The following is a 16,557-nucleotide window of genomic DNA, read 5'->3' as shown; positions in this document are numbered from 1 at the left end:
CCAAGCATACCGTATTTCCCCATGTATAAGATACACTTTCTTAAAAAATTTGGGGTCTAAAAACTGGGTGTGTCTTATACAATGGTTGTAGATATTTTTTACTTGCATTTCCCACTTTTTTGTACTTGTCTTTGTGCTCATTGTTTTGCACTTGTTACTGGTATATTACAGTAGGTTATGTTTTGCCATGTTCTGCCCAGAAACAGCTTAGAAAAGATTTTCATACAGTGCTGAATTAAAGTTAAAAGTGATCCAGTTTGCAAAAGTGAATGGAAATCGTGCTGCTGAATGTAAGTTTGGTCCTCTTCCAACTGAAAAATCAATCTGAGACTGGCTACGGGAAGAAAAAACCCTACTGAAGACACCACAGCAGAAGAAGGCTGTGAGAGGCATGTTAGCAAAATGGCCTGATTTAGAGAGGGAATTGAATATATGGATGGAAGAGCACAGGGCAGTTAGAATTCCTGTGTCCAGAAAGATGGGTCAGCATGAGGCAAGAGAATTGCTGATGAAAAAAAAGTTACTGGCCCTGGCCGGTTGGCTCAGCAGTAGAGCATTGGCCCAGTGTGTAGAAGTCCCGAGTTCAATTCCCAGCCAGGGCACACAAGAGCAGCACTCATCTGCTTCTCTATCCTTCCCCTTCTCCTTTCTCTCCATCTCTCTCTTCCCCTCCTGCAACCTAGGCTCCATTGGAGCAAAGTTGACTCAGGCGCTGAGGACGGCTCCATGGCCTCTGCCTCAAGCACTAGAATGGCTCCTGTTGCAACAGAGCAACGCCCCAGATGGGCAGAGCATCGCCCCCTGGTGGACATGCCAGGTGGATCTTGGTTGGGCACATGCAGGAGTCTGTCTCTGCCTCCTCGCTTCTCACTTCAGAATAATACAAAAGAAAAAGTTACTGATTTCAAAGGAGGACACAATTGGTGCTTCAGGTTCATGAAACGGAATGGAATGGACTAAGCATGCATACACACACCACACTTGCCCAAAAAGTTGCCTGAAAGCTATGAGCAGAAGGTCCTTGAATTTCATCATTTTGTTATTCAATGTCCGAAGACACATCAGTTTGAGTTGGGACAGATTTCAAATACAGACGAAGTCCCCCTTCAATTTGATGTCCCAAGTAACAGAATTGTTGATAAGAAGGGGGTAAAAAATGTAACTGTGAAGACAAGTGGACATGAAAAGAGCCGTTATACAGTTGTTCTAGCTTGTTATGTTGATGAAACCAAGCTGTCTCATATGCTGATTTTTGAACCCAAAATAATGCCAAAAGAAAATATTCCTTGAGGAGTGATTGTCCACGTTCATGACAAGGGTTGGATGGGTCAGGATGGGATGAAGATCTGGTTTGAGAAAAGTTTGGAGAAGGAGACCAGGTGGGCTCTTACGTAAAACTGCCCTATTGGTGCTTGATCAGTTCAGGGCACACATAACAAAAAACACAAAGAAGATTGCTGCAGAGCAAAAAACAAAACTTGCCGTCATACCTGGAGGCTTGACATCCCAGCTCCAACTACTTGATGTCAGCATTAACAAACCCTTCAAAGCTGTCATGAGAGATGAATGGAACCAATGTATGAAGTCTTCTGGGGACAATTTGACACCAGCAGGAAGAGTGAAGAAACAACTCTAGGAGAAGTCTGTACCTGGGTGAAAAAATCCTGTGATAATATCAAGATTGAGATTGTTGTTAAGTCATTTAAGAAGTGTGGCATTTCAAATGCTATAGATGTAGCTGAGGATGAGGCAATATATGAATACAGTGATTTGTCATCAGACACAGATGAGGACAAGCTAATGGATGGGAGTTTTGACAGAGATAAGGAGTTTTATGAATTTTATGATGAATAAAACTTGAGTTCAATAACTTTATGTAATACATTTTTTTTTCAAATTTTGGGCCCCCAAATTAAGGTACATCTTATACATGGGAGTGTCTTATATTATATATGGGAAAATACAGTAATTCTCAGGGCCTCAGACTGTTTGATCTAGCTGGAGGCCTGGCACCTTCAAATGCGGTCCTTGATTGTTCTAAGTAAATGCAGGGCTTTCAAACTTAAGGGGCTGTTCAGAGTGACCTCGGCCCATTGGTTCACCTATTTTCCATCAAAGATAGCATCATCCCTTGGCTAGAGAACAGAGGAGGAAGTGTGAGGGTGGGCACTGAAACTCATTGTAGAAATGGATGGCACTGGTCAGTGAGGGTGAGGAGTTAGCTGCAGAGGTAGGGGTTGGGGGGTGCTTCTGTCCCTGAGGGATATTCCTTAGCTTGACGTCAGTACCATAGTTCCAGAGGAAAGACATGCTGTTTTCCATGGAATAGCAGAGCTCTATGGCTAGGACAACCTGAGGCTTTCTCAGCAGGAGCCTCTCACATTCTCCAGGTATTTGAGCCAGTGGCCTGTACTATGGAGAGTTCCTTTTTTGCTTTGTGTATTTCTTGCATTTTTAAGCAGCAGTTTCTCAGAACAGATGCTCTATTCCTTTCTTCCCGATAGCCTTTCTACACAAACAGCAGATTGCCTGCTTCTGTCATCTTAATCGAGGGAAGGAGAGAAACATGCTAATTGTGTTATTTTTCTCTTCCTTCTGCTGCAATGAGCTATAGGAGCCAAAAGCCTTCTCTTCTCCTCAGCTTCTCCCATGCCAACACCCCATACAGGTGATTTTCCTGGCACTTCTCACCGCACCTGCTCCCCTCTGACCAAAAGGGTCTCTTTTAAACAAACACATTGGTTTGGGTCTTTTTTATTTAGGTCTCTACTTCCTTTGACTTCCTAAGAGTCGGGCTGCATTGCAGTCACTGGTCCTTTCTTGATTTCTACTTCCCCTGTATATAAAAGACACCAAACCAGCTTGAAATCTATGGAGACTATCAGCATCAAAATTATGCTTGTGCCTCCTTTTCCCAGGGCTGCTGCCACATTCAACCCCAGGGGCATCATTACACAGGGCTGTACATCTACCTGATAGTCGCAAACTGTAATGCACAGATGTGAAAAACAAACACAACCTTAGGCCATAAAAAGAAACGTAATTGAAGGGCAACAAAACCCTAGGTTTTTTCTCATGGTCTCTACTTTATTGCGTGTTTTGCAATATTATGTAGGGTCCCTTCCAACACTCTCCCTTAGAGTTACCTCTCATGAGCGCCCCACCCACCGAGCAATCCAGCACTGAGCAGCCCACCACAAGGCACCCAGCAGCTCACTGCCTTGGCAAGTGTCCCATGTACCAGAGGACTAGAAGGGGTATACTTAATCCTGAGGAAAAAAAAAGAATAAGATGAGTATTAAGACTTAACTTCTAGAAGAGTGAATCACCACAGAACAGTATCTGAAAGAATCTAAAATCAAAGCAGGCTAGATTCAAATGCCTTCCACCAGCCTTGTGGAGTTGTTAAATGATGTCCTACATAGTGATAAAGGGGATTCTCTGCCCCTGTTAGATTTTCAGTTTGTATAATTTGCCGCAGGCCTACCTTGTAGGGCTGCTTTGAGGAGCAGTGGCCAGGCAGGTCTTCTCCCCTCCTCAGCAGAGAAGGAAGGTAGGCTATGGCAGGGGTCAGTCCTGTGTCAGAGGGCAGGTGTGGCAGTTGGCACCTAACTAGGGAAACAGAAATCAAGCAAATACTTAAATCAGAGTTTAATTCAGGAAATAGTTTACACACGTTTCTTGGTTGGGGTCCCTGAAAGACCAAGAGACAAAGATTTGAATGCAAATAGTTCAGCTGGGTGGTGATCCCAGAAACTTACAAGTAGAGAAGTAAGATGGGCAAGAGAAAGAAGCCAATCTAAAAGGTTCATTATCAAGCACAGTTCTGTGTGGAAGAAGTGCCCAATCCTGCAGAGACCTTGGGAGCCAGTGTAGAACAGCCTTAAGGTATTTTTCTATCAACATTCCTTCTGAGTTACAGCTGCTTCTGGGAACATTAATTCTCCAGCTTGCTCTAAATACAAGCTGATAATTCTCCATTGGCCAGAACCAGACTCAGCCAGCAAGTCTTAAATGTTTCAGGAGGTAGCCTTCAGCTGGTAAAGGTAAACACCTAGAGGATAAGGGTAAAGCACCACAGTGTCTGCTACAATAGTTAATAAAAGAGCCAAGAAGCCTAGCAAAAGAGAGTGAGGCCATCCAGAGAAGAGCAACAGCAGAAAGTGTTTACCAGGAACAAAGACGACAACGGACTAGGCAGACATTCCAATTGCCACCTCACAGGACCAAATTGGATTACAACTTAATTTAAGAACAATCATCTTGAAAAACCAACTTTGGACTGAACTAAGAGGAGTCTGTAATCAAGCATCACCGAAGAAGCCACACGGAGACTGGTAGGAAGGGCAGAGACACAGAAAGGGCTCTGCCCCACTCCCAGGAGCAAGCAGCAGCTGAGGGTCTGGAGGGACTCTCAATGCGGGGTGGGTTGCCCTGAGAGGTGTTGGTGCTCAGTCCCAGGCCCAAAGCCCCAGCTTAGAGCCCCAGAGCCCGGAGGAGGTGCCCAGACAGCATTTAGCTATGAAAAGTGCCAGGTTTCTGTCTGCAAGAAAAAGAGCTCTCAAACACAGATTTCATCTTAAAGGGCCCAGGCAGAAAACCTCATTCACAGCCACATACCTGGGGCTCCAGTGGAGGGAGAGCTGAGAGGACTAGAGTTGCATGAGGACACTGTAAATTGGAGGCCCAGGGAGAGACATTGTGGGGGATGGCTACCAGAACCCCTGTGCTGAGTCATTCTCCAGTACTGCAGTTGCCATCTTTCTTGGGTGGAGCAATCCCCTCTGAGTGGCATCAGTCTAGGGAATGCAGCTGCTCTGCCCTCAGGAGTCTGTCCTACCTGAGTCATGGTGACGGGTTGTTCTGAGAGGCCAGGAAGCAGGAGGCACATCAGTGACTCAGTTTTCTCATGTTGAGACCCGAGTCTATGACTGGTGATTCCACCTCACAAGAGACTCAGTTGAAGCTGTCCAGAGAGCAGGCAAACCACACCTCTGGGTCTCAGAGGCCACACCCACCAGGCTCCTGGGGCCACACACTACTGAGGTCTGTGAAAAAAGTCTGGATAGACTGACACCTGGGGTTGAGGGGTGGAGCCACACCCACCACCCTTCCTTATCCCTGAATTGCTGCAAGCTCTAGACTCTAGCAGAGATTTTTCTCAGTGGCTGACTACAACAAGCAGCCAGCAGACAGAAGCTGCAGGAGGCAGTACTCAGAGAAATGTGACCATTTGAGTGGACCTTCCCCCTGGCTCAGTGTGGGTAAAAGCCGGTCTAGGAGTGCAGCTTGGTAATTCCATGTACACCTGGGCATAGCAGAGGCAGCCACAAACTCTGGATTGCTTGTAGCTCTAAGAAGGTTGCTGAGGGACATTCATGAGCAGTATCACCCACTGGTCTGCACTGGGTTCCAGCTAGGGAGGCCCAGGACTGGCACATTCAGGGGCCAGCTGTGGAAAGCATTGGTTCAGGACCTAATAACCCTTGCTAGTGTGGTATCCTAAGGAAAAGCTTCTCACACCTGGCCCAGTGAGTTCCACTCTCTGTGATCAGCACTAGCACAGCAGTTCATGTGATTGGATAGGGTGGAGCTTCACAGTCAGCTGGCCTGGGCACTGGATATTCTGTCCTTCTAGGCTAGATTTCACAGGGGGAAGGGGGAGAGGCTTGGAGCATGGACATTTAACATGTGGGTCGCTGTGAGTCTATTGTTGGATCTGGTTAAGGGGCTTAGACAACCACCTTTGAGAGGGGCACAGTCAGCTCCAGGAGAGGACTCTCTTAGTCTTCCTACCTAACACCAGGGTCTTATCAGCTGAAAGAACTTCTGCAAAGAGGACTGTAGGCCATACTTGGTCTAAATCTGCTGCTCACTTTGCTGGGGAGAAAAAAATTTTGAGTATCCAGCTGTAGCTGAGGGATCAAGCTCTGTAGTAAGGGCCATATTCCCTTTACTGAGCTCCTGACCAAGAGACCCCTGAAGTAGGGGGTCCCACAAATGTTGTATTCACAACCTCTGCTGCCCTAACCCACCAAGTGTGCAACCTGTAGAGGGGTTGGTTGGCTGAGGCCAATCTAAGCCCACACTACATTCTTTCTACAGAAGACTCTGTGAGAAGACCAGGCAGCTGCAAGAGGAGAATGAGCAGCTGAAAGGCAGAGACAAATCTTACAGAGCTTGGAGCTTTTATGGAGCTGCTATCATCACTAAGCAGGAGGAAGCTGATCCTTATATAAAGGTTGGCCCCTCCCACCAATCTCAGGCACAGAAAACAGAGACAAACAGCAAAAAGTGCAGTAGCTATAGACTGGTAGACCACAGCAGGTTACAAATAACAGCTGACATCAACCCAAGAGGAACTAGAGCCAACACTACTGGTAGTGGGTGGCAGACAGCACCAACCCTAGACTCAACTATCTATACAAGCCGCATACCCAATGGTGGAGTCTAGCAGGAACCAGACACTGTGGAGAATAAATACACCCAACAGGACAGATATTGCATAGTGTGTAATGCACATGATTAAGGTTGACCCTTAGAGCCAGCTAACCTGAAAGGATAACCATACCCATGAAAGGATCAACTGCTTCAAATACTCATATACAACAAGAAGGAAAATAGTACCATCAAGAAGCATTCCTAAAACAAGGAAAACAAGTGGCCTGGAGGGCAGTACCACTGAGCCCATCTTCTTCATTAAGACCACACAAAAAATTTCAAGTCAGTCAGTGCTACCTAATACACAGACAAAATGGGCAGACAGAGAAATACAACCAAAGTGAATAGACAAAAGAAATCCCTAGAAAAAGAATTGAATAAGATGGAAGTAACCAAACTACCAGATGCAGAATTTAAAACAATGATTTTTAGTATGCTCAAGGATCATAGAGCAACAATGGATGGACAAAATGAGCACCTAAATAAAGAGATAGCAAGCATCAAAAAGGACTTTGGATTCATAAAAGGAAACCAGTCAAAAATGACAAATACAATATCAGAAATGAAGACTTCACTAGAAGGAATCAACAGCAGGCTGGATGAAGCAGGGGATCAAATCAGTGATTCAGAGGACAAGATAAACTAAAGCATGGAAGCAGAGCAGCAAAAAGAAAAGAGGCTCAAAAAGTCTGAGGAAACTCTAAGAGAGCTCTGTGACAACATGAAGAGAAATAACATCTATATCATAAGGGTTCCTGAAGGAGAAGAGAATGAACAAGGGATAGAGAACTTGTTTGAAGAAATCATAGCTGAAAATTTCCCCAAATTGATGAAGGAAAAAGTCACACAAGTTCAAGAAGCAAAAATAGTCCCATTAAAGAGGAACCCAAGGAAGCCTACACCAAGACACATCATAATTAAAGTGCTAAAGTTAAGAGACAAAGAAAGAATACTAAAAACTGCAAGAGAAAGGCAGTTAATTACCTACAGAGGAGTCCCCATAAGGATGACATCCAATTTCTCAACAGAAATACTTCAGGCCAAAAGGAATTGGCAAAAAATATTCAAAGTATTGCAAAGCAAGAACCTACAACCAAGACTTCTTTATCCATCAAGGCTGATATTTAAAATTGAAGGAGAAATAAAAATCTTCCCAGATAAAAATTGACTCAGGGAATTCATTACAACCAAACTAGTACTGCAAGAAATGTTCAGATGCCTGCTGTAAAAAAAGCAAAGAAAAAAAATGTAGAAAAAGAGGATTGTAGGTTTAAAAAATAAAATGGCAATAAACAACTATATATAAATAATAACCTTAAATGTAAATGAATTAAATGCACCAATCAAAAGACATAGGGTACCTACATGGATAAGAAAACAGCACCCATACATATGATGTCTACAAGAGACCTACCACAAAACAAAAGATACACAAAGACTGAAAGTGAAGGGATGGAAAAAGTATTTCACACAAATGGAAATTTAAAAAAAGCTGAGGTATCAATACTTATATCTGAAAAAATAGTCTTTAAAACAAAGGCTATAGTAAGGGATAAAGAAGATCACTACATAATGATAAAGGGAGCAATCCAACAGAAGGATACAACCATTGAAAATATCTATGCACCTAACATAGGAGCACCTAAAAATATAAAGCAGATTTTGATGGACATAAGGGGCAATATCAACAGCAATACTATAATAATAGGAGATTTTAATACCCCACTAACAGCAATGGATAGATCCTCCAGACAGAAAATTAACAAAGAAAGAGCAGCCTTAAATGAGACTAGATTAACTGTATTTAATTGATATCTTCAGAACTTTCACCCCAAAGCAGCAGAATATACTTTCTTTTGAAGTGATCATGGTACATTCTCTAGGATAAACCACATGTTAGGGCACAAAACGAGTCTCAATAAATTTAAGATTAAAAACATATCAAGCATCTTCTCTGATCACAATGGCATGAAACTAGAAACCAACTAAAACAGAAAAACTGAAACACATTCAAACACTTGGAGTCTAAATAACATGTTATTAAATAAAAAATGTGTTAACAACAAGATCAAGGAAGAAATAAAAAAAATCCTTGACACAAATGAAAATGAACATACAACAACTCAAAATTTATGGGACACAGCAAAAGCAGTCCTGAAAGGCAAGTTCATAGCATTACAGGCATACCTTATGAAGCAAGAAAAAGCTCAAATCAACAACTTAACCCTCTATCTAAAAGAACTACAAAAAGAACAACAGATAAAGCCTAGAGGAAGTAGAAGGAAAGAAATAATAAAAATTAGAGCAGAAATAAATGACATAGAGGCTAAAAAAACAGTACAGAAGATAAAAGATAACCAAGATCTGGTTCTCTGAAAAGGTAAACAAGATTGATGAACCTTTAACCAGACTCATCAAGAAAAAAAGAGAGAGGACTCAAATAAATAAAATTAGAAATGAAAGTGAATAAGTAACAACTGACACCACAGAAATACAAAGGATTATAAGAAAATACTATGAAGATCTATATGCCAAAAAAAATTGACAGCCTAGGTGAAATGGATAAATTCCTAGAAACATATAACCTTCCAAAACTCAATCTGGAAGAATCAGCAAACTAAACTGACCAATTAAATCAAATGAAATTGAAACAGTTATCAAAAAACTTCCAGCAAACAAAAGTCCTGGACCGAATGGCTTCACACGTAAATTTTACCAAATATTCAAAGAAGAACTAATACCTATCCTCAAGCTATTTTTAAAAATTCAAGAGGAAGGAACACTTCCAAGCCCTTTTTATGAGGCAAGCATAATCCTCATTCCAAAACTAGGTAAAGACACTACAAAGAAAAAAAATTATAGGCCAATATTCCTGGAGAACTGAGATGCTAAAATTCTCAACAAAATATTAGCAAACTGGATCCAGTAATACATGAAAAATATCATACATCATGATTAAATGGAATTTATTCTTTGGAGGCAAGGCTGGTACAATATTTGCAAATCAATACATGTGATTAATCACATAAACAAAAGGAAGGACAAAAATCACATGTTAATATCAATAGATGCAGAAAAAGTATTTGATAAAATCCAGCACCCATTTATGAGCAAAACTCTCAGCAAAGTGGGAATACAGGAAACATACCTGAACATGATAAAAGCCATCTATGACAAACCCACAGCCAACATTATACTCAATGGGCAAAAATTAAAAACAATTCCCTTAAGATCAGGAACAAGGCAGGGGTGCCCCCTCTCACCACTCTAATTCAACATAGTTCTGGAAGTTTAGCCACAGCAATCAGAAAGGAAGATGAAATAAAAGGCATCCAAATTGGGAAAGAATAAGTAAAACTATCATTATTTGTTGATGACATGATACTGTACATAGAAAACCCTAAAGTCTCATTCAAACACTACTAGACCTGATAAATGAATTCGGCAAGGTGGCAGGATATATCAATAAAATTAGCATTTAGAAATCAGTGGCACTTTTATACACCAACAATAAACTGTCTGAAAGAGAAATTAAGAAAAAAATCTCCTTTACTATTGCAACATCAACAACAAATAATGTACCTAGGAGTAAATTTAACCAAGAAGGTAAAACACTTGTACTCGGAAAGGTATAAAACACTGATAAAAGAAATCAAGGAAGATGTAAACAAGTGGAAACATATACTGTGTTCATGGATAAGAAGAATAAACAACATTAAAATGTCTATACTGCCTGACCAGGCGGTGGCGCAGTGGATAGAGCATTGGACTGGGATGTGAAGGACCCAGGTTCAAGACCCTGAAGTCGCCAGCTTGAGCGCAGGCTCATCTGGTTTGAGCAAAAGCTCACCAAGGTCACTGGCTCTAGCAAGGGTTTGCTCAGTCTGCCGTAGTCCCACAGTCAAGGCACATATGAGAAAGCAATCAATGAACAACTAAGGTGTCACAACGAAAAACTAATGATTGATGCTTCTCATTTCTCTCCGTTCCTGTTCCTGTCTGTCTGTCCCTATCTATCCCTCTCTTTGACGTTCTCTCTGTCTCTGTAAAAAAAAAAAAGTCTATAGTACGCAAAGCAATCTATAAATTCAATGCAATTCCTATTAAAATACCAATGGCATACTTCAGAGATATAGAATATTCCAAAATTTATATGAAGCCAAAAAAGAACACAAATAGCTTCAGCAATCTTGAAAATAAAAAATAAAGTGGGAGGTATCACACTTCCTGATATTAAATTATACTACAAAGCTATTGTACTCAAAACAGCTTGGTACTCGCATAAGAACAGGCATACAGATCAATGGAACTGAACAGAAAACCCAGAAATAAACCCACACCTTTATGGACAATTGATATTTGACAAAGGAGGTAACAGCATACAGTGGAGTCAAGACAGTCTCTTTAATAAATGGTGTTGGGAAAATTGGACAAGGACATACAAAGAATAAAAAATAAAACTAGACCATCAACTTATACTATTTACAAAAATAAACTTAAAATGGATAAAAGACTTAAACATAAGTTATGAAACCATAAACATCTTGGAAGAAAACATAGAGAGTAAACTGTCCGATATCTCTTGTAGCAATATTTTTGCTGATTTATCTCCACGGGCAAGTGAAATAAAGGACAGGATGAACAAATGGGACTATATGAAACTAAAAAGCTTTCGTACAGCAAAAGATACCATGAACAAAATAAAAAGACAACCCTCACAATGGGAGAATATATTCGCCAATATGTCTGATAAAGGGTTAATAACCAAAATTTATAAAGAACTTCTAAAACTCAACATCAGAAAGGTAAACAATCCAATTAAAAAATGGGAAAAAGAAAAAAAAAATGGGAAAAAGAACTGAATAGACATTTCTCCAAAGAGGACATACAGATGGCCAATGGGCATATGAAAAAATGTTCAATGTCACTAATCATCAGAAAAATGCAAATTAACACCACAATGAGATACCACCTCACACCAGTCAGAATGGCGCTCATTAACAAAACAATACATAATAAGTGCTGGTGAGGGTGTGGAGAATAGGGAACCCTCCTGCACTGCTGGTGGGAATGCAGACTTGTGCAGCCACTATGGAGAACTATATGGGATTTCCTCAAAAAATTAAAAATAGAACTGTCTTTTGACTCAGCTATCCTACTTTTAGGAATATATCCTAAGAATAGTAAATCACTGATTCAAAAGAAGATATGCACCCCCATTTTTATTGCAGCATTGTTTACAATGGCCAAAATCTGGAAATAGCTCAAGTACTCATCAGTGGACAAGTGGATTAAAAAGCTGTAGTACATATACACAGTGGAATACTATGCAGTTTTGAAAAAGAAGGAAATCTTACCTTTTGTAATGGCATAGATGAACCTGGAGATTATTATGCTAAGTGAAATAAGCCAGGCACAGAAAGAAAAATATCATATGATCTCACTCATATGTGTTATCTGAACAAAGTGAACTGAGGAATAGAGTAGAGGCAGAGGCAGAATCACAGGGAGCAGAGAAACAGCGGTCAGAGGGAAGGGGGATCAGGGGATGGGATCAGAGAAGGTGAAGGGATTAGTGAAATTATATATATATAACACAGAGATATAGATTACTGGACAGCAAATGCTAGATGAAATGGTGGAGGGAGTTGGGGTATAAAGGAGGTATAAAAGGGACTCAGGGGAGGGGGTGAGGGAGTTATATTCAGTGGGACACTTGAATCCATGTAAACTCAATAAGTTAAAATTAATTTTTTAAAAATGTAAAAAAAAAAAGAGTCTACCAATTTTAGGTCAGAAAGACCAAGTTGCAAAATCATGTTCCTGGGTTGGGACTACATGGTACTAGCTGGAACCAAGGAGAAAAGGATTGTCCTACAAGAACAGAACAATGGAGAAGACACATCCCCACCAGAGGCACTGTCCAAAGCAGAAGTGGGGGCAAACACCTTGGTTCCTCTCCTCCTCCCCCCTTCAGTCTCTCACCAAGGATGAAAACTAGCTGGGCACCAGCTCACGGGGCAGCTGGGAAATGGAGCCCTCGATGGTTAGTGGCTGCCTTCCTTCTTTAGTAGCACACCCCCTTCCCACCATGATACCGAGTAAAGCAGAGGAAGGGCAAGGTGGGCATCTGAAAGCAAACTGGTCTAGGATAGCACGGGAGGGTGTGAGTCAGTCTCCCCCACCACCTCCTCTACAAATGCTCCCCTTAAAACAGTAGGACGAAGAAGAGTTCTGGGTAAGGATGTGGCAGTCTCCAGGCAGATACAGTGACTTAGGAACCTGTGCAATCCAGACCTCTGTCCTGAGAGGAAATAGAGGAGGTAACCCAAGTGTTCATTAACCATATGATCCACATGAGGTAACCCCCAAATCTCTCAGAGCAGGGCAAAGGACAGGAGTGGAATACCAGTCTCCACTGTAAGGATTTGGGGGCCTCAAAACGTCTAGGGGAGAGGTACAAAGGTAACTGTGGTGAAGCTGCAATGTTATTACAAGTCCATTCGTGGTTTAGCAGCATTTTCTAAACTATATCCTGCTAAATAAATATAATAACTGAATATTATGCACTCTTCTGAAATTCAAAATGAGCACTTAGCAAAGTGTCTACCTAGAAGTCCTACAGCATTTCTCAAACCTTTGCATCTGTAACACCACCCTCTTCCCGTTTTTCTTAATGTGGAGTGCTTCTTACAGCCTCAAAGAAAAAAATCTTTTATAGCACAAAGCTTAAAACCCTAAACTAAAGAATCTGCAATTCGAACAGTGTTGAAATCACTAGGAGGGTATATTTATAAGGTTTCTGATGGGGGTCTAGAACTAAAAAAAGTTTGATAAGCCACTAAATATTATAACATCTTTGGGCATGCTGAACCCAGCTTGCACTAGCCCATGGAAGCCAATGTTAAACTTCCTAGAATTTTAAGAGCTGGTTGCCATTTATTAAAAATTAAATCCTATAAACTTACAATGGAATATATTTTATTAAAAACAGAGGTAATGAATATTCAAAACTCATCACTATGTAGTTATTTTGCTATTACCTGTGTTCTCTGGGTGATTTCTGTCTGTTGTATCAGCATAGTGGAAATACTATATAATCATGCTGGTGCTGCTGTGCTTCTCCTCCCAGCTCCGTGGTCAGAGATGTTACACTGGAAATTTGAAATAAGTGGTGATGGGAGTATTTACACCATAGGAATCAGAAAATTCTGTATCTCAGGGTTTTATTTATTATTTTATTGTTTTGTCTATTTTTTTTTTGTATTTTTCTGAGGTTGGAAACGGGGAGGCAGGCAGACAGACTCCCGCATGCACCTGACCAGGACCCACCCCCCACATGCCCACCAGGGGTGATGCTCTGTCCATCTGAGGCATCGCTGTGCCGCAATCAGAGCCATTCTAGTGCCTGAGGCAGAGGCCACAGAGCCATCTGCAGCGCCCGGGCCAACTTTGCTCCAATGGAGCCTTGGCTGTGGGAGGGGAAGAGAGAGACAGAGAGGAAGGAGAGGGAGAGGGATGGAGAAGCAGATGGGCACTTCTCCTGTGTGCCCTGTCCGGGAGTCAAACCCGGGACTCCCGCACGCCAGGCCAATGCTCTACCACTGAGCCAACCGGCCAGGGCCTTATTTGTCTAGACTTAAAAACATAAAGAAAATATTAAATGTTAATAATGTAGATTAAACTTAAAGGTTGTCATTCAATGGAGTTTGCTCTGTGAATAGCATACACAAGAATGTTGATAAAATATCCTCCTAGTATTCAAAAGCTATGATCCAATAGAGCAAAGAAAATGCTAACATCATGGATAAATAAATGAAGGTCTGACATTCATAGTGCCAAAACTGAAAGGGGTTTCTGTTTAATGGATGTCGCCTGTACAAGGGTAAGAAATAGTATAGCAATAGGTTTCATATCAGAGTAACAATGATAGATTTACCAGGAAGAGAGTTAGAAGGGTGAGATGCAGCTCCATTTATTAAATCATGGTTCAAGGTAACATTGCTGCAGATACAAGAATTCAGCAAAAATCAATTAAAGCATTCTGTGAGAATCATTTTGCTATATGGGATTTACAGTAAAGAGCATTATATATTTTATTACTTGTAAATTGTATGCTATACATTCCTTACATCAGTAAAATTTTTAAAAACTTAAGTACATGTATTGGATATTTTCTTTTTCCTTGGAGAGTTGGTTGTTAAACCTTTGCCAACACAGCACTGGTGAAATGAACTCATTTAAAGGTGATTCTGACCCACAGGTTATACTATATAGCAGGGGACCCCAAACTACGGCCTGCGGGCCGCATGTGGCCCCCTGAGGCCATTTATCTGGCCTCCACTGAATTTTCAGAAGGGGCAACTCTTTCACTGGTGGTCAGTGAGAGGAGCATAGTTCCCATTGAAATACTGGTCAGTTTATTGATTTAAATTTACTTGTTGTTTATTTTCTTTTTTTTTTTAATAAATTTTTATTAATGGTAATGGGATGACATTAATAAATCAGGGTACATATATTCAAAGAAAACATGTCTAGGTTATTTTGTCATTAAATTATGTTGCAAACCCCTCGCCCAAAATCAGATTATCCTCCGTCACCCTCTATCTAGTTCTCTGTGCCCCTCCCCCTCCCCCTAACTCTCTCCCTCCCTCCCTCCCATGTCCTCCCTCCCCCCCACCCTTGGTAACCACCACACTCTTGTCCATGTCTCTTAGTCTCATTTTTATGTTCCACCAATATATGGAATCATGTAGTTCTTGTTTTTTTCTGATTTACTTATTTCACTCCTTATAATGTTATCAAAATCCCACCATTTTGCTGTAAATGATCTGATGTCATCATTTCTTATGGCTGAGTAGTATTCCATAGTGTATATGTGCCACATCTTCTTTATCCAGTCATCTATTGATGGGCTTTTTGGTTGTTTCCATGTCCTGGCCACTGTGAACAATGCTGCAATGAACATGGGGCTGCATGTGTCTTTGCGTATCAATGTTTCTGAGTTTTTTTGGTATATACCCAGTAGAGGGATTGCTGGGTCATAAGGTAGTTCTATTTGCAGTTTTTTGAGGAACCACCATACTTTCCTCCATAATGGTTGTACTACTTTACAGTCCCACCAACAGTGAATGAGGGTTCCTTTTTCTCCACAGCCTCTCCAACATTTGCTATTACCCGTCTTGTTGATAATAGCTAATCTAACAGGAGTGAGGTGGTATCTCATTGTAGTTTTGATTTGCATTTCTCTAATAACTAATGAAGCTGAGCATCTTTTCATATATCTATTGGCCATTTGTATCTCTTCCTGGGAGAAGTGTCTGTTCATGTCCTCTTCCCATTTTTTAATTGGATTGTTTGTTTGTTTGTTGTTGAGTTTTATGAGTTCTTTGTAAATTTTGGATATTAGGCCCTTATCTGAGCTGTCGTTTGAAAATATCAGTTCCCATATAGTTGGCTGTCTGTTTATTTTGATATCAGTTTCTCTTGCTGAGCAAAAACTTTTAATTCTGATGTAGTCCCATTCATTTATCTTTGCCTTCAATTCTCTTGCCATTGGAGTCAAGTTCATAAAATGTTCTTTAAAACCCAGGTCCATGATTTTAGTACCTATGTCTTCTTCTATGTACTTTATTGTTTCAGGTCTTATATTTAGGTCTTTGATCCATTTTGAATTAATTTTAGTACACGGGGACAGGCTGTAGTCGAGTTTCATTCTTTTGCATGTGGCTTTCCAGTTTTCCCAACACCATTTGTTGAAGAGGCTTTCTTTTCTCCATTGTGTGTTGTTGGCCCCTTTATCAAAGATTATTTGACCATATATATGTGGTTTTATTTCTGGGCTTTCTATTCTGTTCCATTGGTCTGAGTGTCTATTTTTTTGCCAATACCATGCTGTTTTGATTATCGTGGCCCTATAATATAGTTTAAAGTCAGGTATTGTAATGCCCCAGCTTCATTCTTTTTCCTTAGGATTGTTTTGGCTATTCGGGGTTTTTTATAGTTCCATATAAATCTGATGATTTTTTGTTCCATTTCTTTAAAAAATCTCATAGGGATTTTGATGGGAATTGCATTAAATTTGTATATTGCTTTGGGTAATATGGCCATTTTGAT

Source organism: Saccopteryx bilineata, chromosome 1 (assembly GCF_036850765.1).
Source record: "Saccopteryx bilineata isolate mSacBil1 chromosome 1, mSacBil1_pri_phased_curated, whole genome shotgun sequence".
Classification (NCBI taxonomy): Eukaryota; Metazoa; Chordata; class Mammalia; order Chiroptera; family Emballonuridae; genus Saccopteryx; species Saccopteryx bilineata.
The sequence above is the reverse complement of the archived record's forward strand: the minus strand, read 5'-3'. Positions refer to the sequence as shown.